Genomic DNA, 10,514 nt, shown 5'->3' with positions numbered 1-10,514 from the left:
GATAAATCTTGGTTCTTGGATCTTTCAAGTTCTTCATAATGATAAGCAGACATAAATCCCAAGTGACTCAAAGAATAGAGCTATGCTCCCCGGCAACGGCGCCATAAAATAGTCTTGATAATCCACAAGAATAGGGGATCGCAACAGTTTTCGAGGGTAGAGTATTCAACCCAAATTTATTGATTCGACACAAGGGGAGCCAAAGAATATTCTCAAGTATTAGCAGCTGAGTTGTCAATTCAACCACACCTGGAAACTTAATATCTGCAGCAAAGTATTTAGTAGCAAAGTAATATGATAGTAGTGGTAACGATAGCACCCCAGGCTTTACACTTTATGCTTCCGGCTCGTATGTTGTGTGGAATTGTGAGCGGATAACAATTTCACACAGGAAACAGCTATGACCATGATTACGCCAAGCTATTTAGGTGAGACTATAGAATACTCAAGCTTGTAGGCAATGTATCAGTGATGGAGAATTATGTCGGATGCGGTTCATCATGTAACAAGCATAACCTAGGGTGACACAGAAGCTCCAATTCATCAATGTAATGTAGGCATGTATTCCGAATATAGTCATACGTGCTTATGGAAAAGAACTTGCATGACATCTTTTATCCTACCCTCCCGTGGAAGCGGGGTCCTAGCGGAAACTAAGGGATATTAAGGCCTCCTTTTAATAGAGTACCGGAACAAAGCATTAACACATAGTGAATAGATGAACTCCTCAAACTACGGTCATCACCGGGAGTGGTCCCAATTATTCTCACTTCGGGGTTGTTGGATCATAACACATAATAGGTGACTATAGACTTGCAAGATAGGATCAAAAACTCTCATATATTGATGAAAACATAATAGGTTCAGATCTGAAATCATGGCACTCGGGCCATAGTGACAAGCATTAAGCATAGTAAAGTCATAGCAACATCAATCTCAGAACATAGTGGATACTAGGGATCAAACCCTAACAAAACTAACTCAATTACATGATAAATCTCATCCAACCCATCACCATCCAGCAAGCCTACGATGGAACTACTCACGCACGGTGGTGAGCATCATGAAATTGGTGATGGAGGATGGTTGATGATGACGATGGCGACGCATTCCCCTCTCCGGAGCCCCGAACGGACTCCAGATCAGCCCTCCCGAGAGAGTTTAGGGCTTGGCGGCGGCTCTGTATCGTAAAACGCGATGAATCCTTCTCCCTTGTTTTTTTCTCCCCGAAAGTGAATATATGGTGTCAGGGTTGAGGTCGGTGGAGCGTGAGGGGGCCCAAGAGGCAGGGGGGCACGCCCAGGGGGTAGTGCGTGCCCCCACCTTCGTGGAAAGGTGGAGGCCCCCCCTGATGTGGATCTTCCTTCCAGTATTTTCTATATATTCCAAAATAATTCTCTGTTGATTTTCAGGTCATTCCGAGAACTTTTATTTCTGCACAGAAATAACACCATGGCAATTCTGCTAAAAACAGCGTCAGTCCGGGTTAGTTCTATTCAAATCATGCAAGTTAGAGTCCAAAACAAGGGCAAAAGTGTTTGGAAAAGTATACAACAGAGACGTATCAGTGGCATGGAATGAAGAGAGAGATAGCCACTTTCGTAGCTAAGTGTGACATATGCCAAAGGGTCAAAGCTGAACATCAGCGACCCACTAGATTGTTACAGCCTCTCAATGTGCCTGAATGGAAATGGGATAAAGTCGGAATGGGCTTCATCACTAGATTACCCAGGTCAAATAAGGGACATGACTCCGTCTGGGTCATAGTGGACAATTTGACCAAAGTAGCCCATTTCATTCCTGTCAAGACGACTTACAAGGGAAACCAGCTAGCCAGCCTCTACATCAACAGAATCGTAAGCCTTCATGGTGTTCCCAAGGAGATTGTGTTAGATCGTGGAACCCAGTTTACCTCAAGGTTCTGGAAGAAGTTCCAAGAGGCCATGGGAACCAAGTTGTCCTTCAACACTACTTTGCATCGACAGACCGGAGGTCAGACGGAACGAGTGAATCAGATACTCGAAGACATGCTCCAAGCCTGTGTCTTAGCATATGGAGCTAAGTGGGAAGTTTGCCTACCCTTCGCCGAGTTCTCCTACAACAACAGCTACCAGTCCAGTCTTCAGATGGCACCGTTTGAGGTACTATATGGACGGAAGTGCCGCACTCCCCTCAATTGGTCCGAGACCGGAGAAGGACTAGTCTTTGGACCCGATTTCCTCCGTGAAGCAAAAGAGCAAGTCCAGCTTGTCAGAGAGCATTTGAAGACTGCCAAGTCAAGGCAGAAGAGCTACATTGACTCACGTTGTCGAGACATGACCTTCCGAGTTGGAGACGATGTCTATCTCCGGGTCACACCTCTCAAGGGAACTCAGCGCTTCCATGTCAAAGGAAAGCTCGCACCAAGATACATCGGCCCCTTTAAGATCACTGAACGGCGAGGAGAAGTGGCTTACCAGTTGGAACTGCCACCTAAACTATTCGATGTGCACAACGTATTCCACGTGTCACAACTCTGGAAGTGTCTCCAAGTTCCAAACAAGCTTGATCTTTACAAGGACGTCGATCACCAATCCATTGACCTTCAGCCTAATTTGACCTACCGTGAGAGGCCCATCTGCATTTTGGACGAGGCCGAACGACGCACTCGAAGCTGCACCATCAAGTACTTCAAGGTCCAGTGGAGCAACCACACTGAAGCAGAAGCAACCTGGGAACGTGAAGACTACCTTAGATCCAAGTTTCCCGATCTCTTTTAAACCCTAGTTTAGGAATCTCGAGGACAAGATTCTTGTAAGGGGGGTAGGTCTGTCACACCCTGCATTTTTTAATATGTCATTTTCATTAATAAAGCATGAAAATTTGGATCAACAAAAACTTTTGCATTATTTGGCTTTTTATTTGGAGTTGGTTTTCTCTCTGTGATTTTCAAGTGCTCTTCAAAGTCAACCCAACTCCACCTTATATACTTCATCTCCTTTCCCCAAACTTCTGCCCAATGATCATGCCATGTGTATGGAATAGTATAGTATTTTCTTACAAAAATAATTTGGCCAAATAGTATTTTCAAAGATTAGTTTTCCAAACACCCCTGAATTGAGTTTGCACCGCAAGTACTTGATTTGGGGTATGAAAAATATTTCAAAGAGTATATTTGAAACCTATTAGATATAGGACTCCAATAAACCACAAAAATATATTTTTAAAAGTAATTTTCCTATTTTATTTAAAGGCTTTTTCCTTAGGCCACAAATGGTCTTTAATAAGTTAAAATTATTTAAAAGATTCAAAAATATTTGAGAAAAATCAGGGAAACTCAGTGGACATATATGTTACATATATAAGAGTTTCAACACATGGTCATGTTCAAAATATTGGACAAAACCTCCCAAAACCATTTCTGCCCATTTCAAGGATTCGAAATATTTCTACAGGAAATATTTTCATAAAAATCCAAGGAAAATCCAGCAAGTCACAAATGCATATTGTGATCACCTTGCAAAGCCTCATCTAATTAGGGTCATTTTGGTTCACAAAAATGCCCCAAAACCCTCTCTGACCAGAATCAAATTTGAACAACTTTGTACTACCAACTTTCTCTCCTTGACCCCAACTTTTGTGAGCATGTTCACATGACCAAATGAGGCAACTACACCAAGTGGTGCATCAAGGGGAAGTGATTTGCTCAACTAGATCTACACAAGTTCATCTCTGCTAATTTCTAGGGTTTACAAAAGTTGCATTGGCAACTTTGGCCAAATGAGCTCAAAATTGGTGGAAGGCCCTAATTACATGTGCCATTTCACCTTGTGGAGTCTCATGACAAATGGAGATCATCTACTTGCCCAAACCAATATCAAACACCTTCTTCCACTTTACCAAAATGCCATTTTGACCTCTTCCACTAATCTCCATGGACTCAACTTGGTAACATAGCTGCTTGTGACCCTCTTCTACCTCTAGTAACTTTCCCCTGGCCATTGCCCAATGATTGAGGGGTGAAACACCCCCATTTACCTTCCTGGACAGCAACTTCTCTCTCTCTCCCTCAACCTCCCTCTCACTCCAGTGGCCACCTAGGGCATCCAAAGCCCCTCCCCCTTTCTTTACTACACCCTAGAGACAACAGACATATTTGGCCGCGCCCACCTGGCCTAAAAATTTGACGTGCTAGCCGTTTGCATGCTCTAGCACTATAGCCACCCACGGCCGAGCGCTTCCGGCCACCTCGACTCTCCCCCTCACGCCCAACGATGCTCCTCGACGTCTTTGTCATGCCACAACCTGGTCCCCCCTCGCACGCGCGCCAGCCGCCCGAGCACACCAGTGAGCGCGCTCACATGCGCGGTGCCTCTGCCCCCCTGCTCCCTCTCTCTCCCTCCCTTCACCCTAGGCCAACCACACAAGCACCCCAGACACGCCCCGATGATCCCTCGTGACCTGTGATGACCGCAACAGGCCCGCCGGCACACGCTTCATCTGTGGACCGTCGGCCGCCTATAAATAGGCCTCCCCGAGCTCTTCTATCCTCACCACTCGCTCCCTCACTCCCCTAAACACCCGCCTGCACCACTCACCCCTCTCCAGACGATCCCGAGGTCGAGATCGACCTCGAGCTCCACTGCCTTGGGTCACCATCGATCTCAGGGTACAGAACCTCTATGCTGCTCCTCTTCCTTGATCTGGAACCGCGCGGCTCACTGATCATTTCCTCATTCCTCCCCGCTTCTTTTGCAGCCGGAAACGGCCAGAACCATCGACGCCCGATGCTCCTCTGCCACGTGACATCGTCGCCGGTGAACCAGGCTGCTCCGTCGACCACCTCCACCACCACCCGAATGACTACATCCCCCTGAGTCAAACGGTGCCACCCGCTCGACCTGCCGTGCCCTATAGCATCGCCGGTGAGCTTGTCGACCCCTCTGGTCACGAGGTTGGAGATGACTGGCGGGCCCCACTGTCAGCCTCTCGTCCCCCTCGCCTCCCTCTCTCTCACTGGCGCCTGGGCCCCGCCCGTCAGGTTCAAACCCGGCGCATGCGCGCTGCTCGGCTCGCCTGGGCCGAATCGCCTCTGGGACTACGCACTGCGGCTGTTCTGGCCCAGTTGCACAGTGGCCTTTTTCCTTTTCTTTTTCTGTAACTTTTCCAAAAATTCCATAGGATTAAATATTCATCCAAATGCAATAATTCCAACTCCCATGTTTTTCTAAAAATCCCACCTATTTAATGGTATAACTTTCACTCATGTCCAAACAACTTTTATGTACTGTTCATATTCAGATTCAAATTTGAATATATTTAAATCCCTTTGAAAATCCATTTCTCCTATTCTACCACTCCAAATCGAAAACTAGGAATTTTTCCATTCTTAGTATTCACCCTAGTATTTAACAAAAATGAGTTACATTTTTCTGAGCACCTTGGTTTTTCTGTTTTATTATTGCCTTATTTTTCTCGTTATTATTTTGCGACGATAGATTGCGTTGCTGACGGAGGAGTTGGACGAGAAGACTTTGAAGACCCAGAAGACTTTGCTGAGCCAGGCAAGCAGCCCTTTGACCATGTCTAAGAAACCCTTTTTATGCATGTCATATGGCACTTTCATTGCTTGCATCGAAGTCATGATAAAATGGTGACCACTTGAGGTGGTTTGCCTCCGTTGCTTTTCTCGTTCACACCTGCATGATGCATGACCCTACCTTTCTATGAGGTTTATGTGAGTGGGAGTAGTTAGGATGCTAAGTAACTGCTACGCAAATGGGTTGGGCATATGCATGGTGATGGAAGCAAGATTGTTTTCAAAAGACTTTTCGAAAACCCTGTCGGGTGCCACTTATGTCCGAAGGAGATAATGAGTTGGGTAACCACTTGATGATGAAGTGGTGTACCGAGGCAAGTGTGTGTGTTGTTTTCAAAATGGATTGGTTTAAGTTGCGACCGTTATTCCAACCTTACATGCGCAACCACTCTACCGTTATATGGGAAAGGGCATTATTGATTACCTAGGCCGATTAGCTTGGAGCCCCCATTACTAGTGACAGGAGAGTCGTTGTTGCGCTCTCTCGGGATGGGGTCGTTCCAGGTAGGGTGGCCATGACTATTTTCACAGGGCACCGGACACACTGTTGGTACCCCGTGCTTGTGGTATGTGATGAATATGTGAGCGAGGCTCCACAATTTTAAGATGTGAAATGTTGGGCACGGGGGTTACTACCAATCGAGTGGACTCTATGTTAGTGTCCTCTAGGCAAAGATAGTGGTCGGGTGCTTACCCCGGGTACTTGAGGTACCGCGGGTCGTGGATGACACGGATGTTCCCCGGATCTTGTGGGTAAAGTGTGCAACCTCTGCAGAGTGTAAAACTATTTGAATAGCCATGTCCTTGGTCAAGGATAGTTGGGTAACCTCTCTTGGGCTACGTCCACTTGTTTACAAACTAGTGTGTGTGTGTTCGGATAAGTGGGAAGAACTAATTGGGTCAAGTTAAGGATTTGACATGATTGAGTTGGGTTGAAGCCCACTCCCTTTATGTTGATATCTGTAACCAGTCCCTATGGTTACTTGAAATCATATGATGCATGATTTACCAGTTGTTGAACATGTCATAGAACAATAAAATTAGCTTTCTGCAAAAAATTACATATATCCTGCATTTTTGTATCTCGAACAAAAACATGGGTTGCTTGCGAGTACATTCAAAGTACTCATTGGCTTGCCACTGGTTATTTAATTGGCCAGGCATGGAAGAACGGGAGTTCGAAGAAGAGTTCTTTGGAGACGAACATGCGAACTAGGACGTTTCCCAGTCAGAATGCCTGTAGGGTTAAGGCAGATGGCATGGGTTCTACTTATCGACAAAGATTTCCACTGCTTAATTTTATTTGGTATTCAGCCCTTGTGGCTTTATCTATGTAAGACTTGACCATAATGGTCATAATTTATGTAAGACAGTATGTATGGATGTAAGACTCTTTTTATTTAGCTTCTGTGTGTTTAGTGAGCATTGATCTCTAGGATCACTATACACGTGCATTCGGTGATCACGACTTATGAGTTGGGGTACCCACACTAAGTTTCCTCGGCCATGCTAGTTTCTATAGGAGATTTATTAAAGTCTTCTCTAAAATATCTAGGCCTCTTACAAATATTTTACAAAAGGATGTCCCATTTTGTCGTGGGAAACCACGACCACCTATGGGGCCATGAGCCCCTTTTGGTTCGGTGGGATGATGGGCATGTTGTACAAAGAGAGGAGAAGCGTAACACATCACGACACAGATCACACGGGCAATTTTACCTAGGTTCAGGCTGCCACGAGGCATAAAACCCTACTCCCACTTTGGTGGATTGATGGTGGAGAATGGTGAAAAAGCGCAGCGCTCTTGCACGACAAGGTTGCCTCGGGGCGAGAGTGGCTACACACGTATGAATGTCGGAGGTCCGAATCCTCTTAAGGTTGCCATGGGCCTCCTTTTATAGATAAAGGGGTCACCACGGTGGCAAATCAGTCATTAAATACTGATCAGATAGCAAACAGTGCTATCATACCTAACTCTGCAGATTGATAGAGTGCATTAAATGCACCGCTTAGTGTCACATCACAGCTTCCCTAGCAGGCCCTGCCGGGCTGTTTTGCCAGCTTTGCGCTTGCTTGCTTGACACGTCTTAGGACGGGTGTCGCTTGGAGGTATTCGCTGTAGGAAGTGGCTGCCATGTGGCAGGGAGCAGCCACTTAGTCACTTAGGAGCTTGACACCGCACTGATTGACAACGAGCGTCGCTGCAAGGTGGTGTCGTGGAGTGGTTTGCCTCAGCGAGCCCCAGCAGGCCTGCCAGGACGATCTGGTGGCTTGCTTCTGGGCAACCCCAACCTTTCCAGGGTCACCTGCCCAGCAAGGGATGTTCTTTCCTTAGTGTTATCTTGCTTCTCTGGCTCGTCTTGGTCTTCTTGATATGTACTTTGATCCTTCAAAGAACTGATCCCTCATGCTTGGTTTGGTCTTGATGCCTTAATCTTGTCCTTAGGCCTGTGCACAGTCTGGGCAACAGACCCAGGGTTTGATGCACCGACAGGAGTCCCCGGGCCTGGCCCAAACGTGCTGCTGGGCGTCATTGGGGTAGGCCCTAACTAGTGCATAGGCAGGAGTGTAGAGGTGGCTTGCCCCTTGAGATCTTCTTTGCTTCTTCATTAACCTAAGCCCAGGTCAGTCTTAGGTTCTGCCGTGCGTCGCATAATGCTAGTCGCAGTGGGGTCACACTTGTAATGGCCCGTGAATGACTTTAACGCACGGGCGAGTAACTGCCAATTCACTCTACCCACCACACCCTTATCCTTAGCCACGCATGTTGCATGCACCAAGTAGGATAGGTAATGGAGGCGCGTGGTGCAGGAGAGCATCAAGGCAGGGGCCTAGTGTTCTTGGATTGGTGGAGGAGGGCGGCAGTTACCCATCGAGGGATTGGGTCCCTTCCCCGACCTGCCTATAAGAGGAGGGGCCGGGGAGGAGCGGAGGCATTCATCTTCACATCCCTTCTCCTCCAACCTGTGCTTTCTGCTGGTCATGCCAAAGGGGAGAGCCCGGGGCCAGGCCCTAGGCAGTAGCTTGGGGTTGGCGATGTCGAATGCTCGTGCTGATGCTTGGCATGTGAGTCTGGTTTAGGCCCGTGGGAGGCACAGTTACACCTTCGTTGGGGCGAGATTCCTTCCTCATCTTCCTGCAAGCCTTAGGAGGGTGCGCGGGCGGCACAGCCATAGCACCGGAGGTGGTGACTCTGGTGTGCTCGTCGCCAGGACGCCCATGGCTTCAATTTTAGTGAGGGGCGACGCAAACGACACCATGCTGAGGTCCGCGATGGCCACAGGGCATGGTAGTCGATCGTGGCCTAATCCCCCTCTTCCTATGGCATTGGAGGGAGGTTACAGAGGTGGTTCTACATCATTGAGGGTGGACCCTACCTCCTAGTGCACCGCCCGTCTGGCGCATGGGAGAGCCCTTAGTATTCATGCATGCTTCTTTAACGGGCGATGGCTTCATATCTCTGGGCCGTTGGGGACGACCATGCTCTCTGTTGAGTTATCTGGAGCGCATGGTGTCCGCGTTGAATGGCGTGGTGGGAGCTTCAAGCAACGGTGATACGGAAGGTGGCGGCAACCCATGACATGTCAAGAACGGGGGCGACCTTTCCAATGAGGCGTGTTTTCCGGCGACACCATTGTCTCTGTCTGGGCTTCCTTCAGCGCCACTATCCACACCTGCCCTCCGGTTTATTACTCCTAGCCGGGGAACGGCGCCATCCTGATCCTGGGGAGGCGCCGAATCCCAGCCAGCCCTTCCCTCCGCCTTTTTCGTCTCCCCTATAGTTTCGAAGAAGGAGAGGAAAAAGAGAAGGCATCATGGGCACTTATCTTTTTTCAATCTTAAATCTATAGCCACTTGCCAAATTTTAGTTCAAATTATGTAATCTCTTGAATCCATGTTTGTGTCCTGTAAGGTCTGTACTTGTTTGATCAGCATATTAATGAAAAATATAAATCTTGCCGGGGACTTGTGCATGTAACATATCCATGCAGAGTTGGAATGTCTCTCTACTTTCATGTAAACAAGTTTCCCCCGGCAGGCTATCCTGCCAGCATCCTCAGTTTTGTTGCTGCGGAGTTAGTCCTACTAGGCACAAACCATGAAGAGGCACGAGCTGCCCGCCAATATTTTTTCATCAAAGGCCAATGTGACCATCCTGACCGAAGCAAAGTTCGAGTCAAGGGATGGGAGCACCAGAATTTCAAATAGCGGCAAGGTTTTCTTATGCACAAGTCTTTACTTACAAAAGACGTATGGATAAGAGAAAGAACTTATCTGTTTGTCTTGCCGGAGATCGCAGTGTAGGCTCATCTTTCCATCTCTTCTTGGAGACCAAGTCCTTGGTAGTAGCCTGCAATTTATGTAGATGAAAAATGATGCCAGATGCGATCTTGTCTACATGAACACGCAATGCTCATGAAATGCTTATGCATGCATGAAACATGTCGGGCCCCCCCTAGCGCTTCATTTCTTTCTCTATTGCTCATGGTCTGCGTCTGGCTTTGTACAAGGGGTTACATGCAACTAAGGCAAGGCTTATACAAAAGGGCAGAACTTGCGGAGATGCTCAATATTCCATGATTTTGCAATTGAATGCCATCTCCGGTCTCCAGATGGACTGCACCAGGTTTGGTGACTCGTACTACCTGGTAAGGGCCTTCCCACTTTGGCGTCAACTTCTCTACACCCTTGGCAGACTGAACGCACCTAAGGACAAGGTCACATTCCTCAAAACACCGGGCATGAACCCTGTGGCTGTGATAGCGACGCAGGGCTTGCTGGTAACGTGTAGCACGCGTAGCAGCAAGGAGACGGTTCTCCTCGAGAAGCACATCATCTTCACGACGGTGCTGATCTTGCGCTACTTCATCGTAGGCAAGCACTCAAGGTGACCCGTAAATGAGTTTCATGGGGATAACTGCTTCTGCCCCATAGA

This window comes from Triticum urartu, chromosome 4 (genome assembly GCF_003073215.2).
Source record: "Triticum urartu cultivar G1812 chromosome 4, Tu2.1, whole genome shotgun sequence".
NCBI classification, from domain to species: domain Eukaryota; kingdom Viridiplantae; phylum Streptophyta; class Magnoliopsida; order Poales; family Poaceae; genus Triticum; species Triticum urartu.
The sequence above is the reverse complement of the archived record's forward strand: the minus strand, read 5'-3'. Positions refer to the sequence as shown.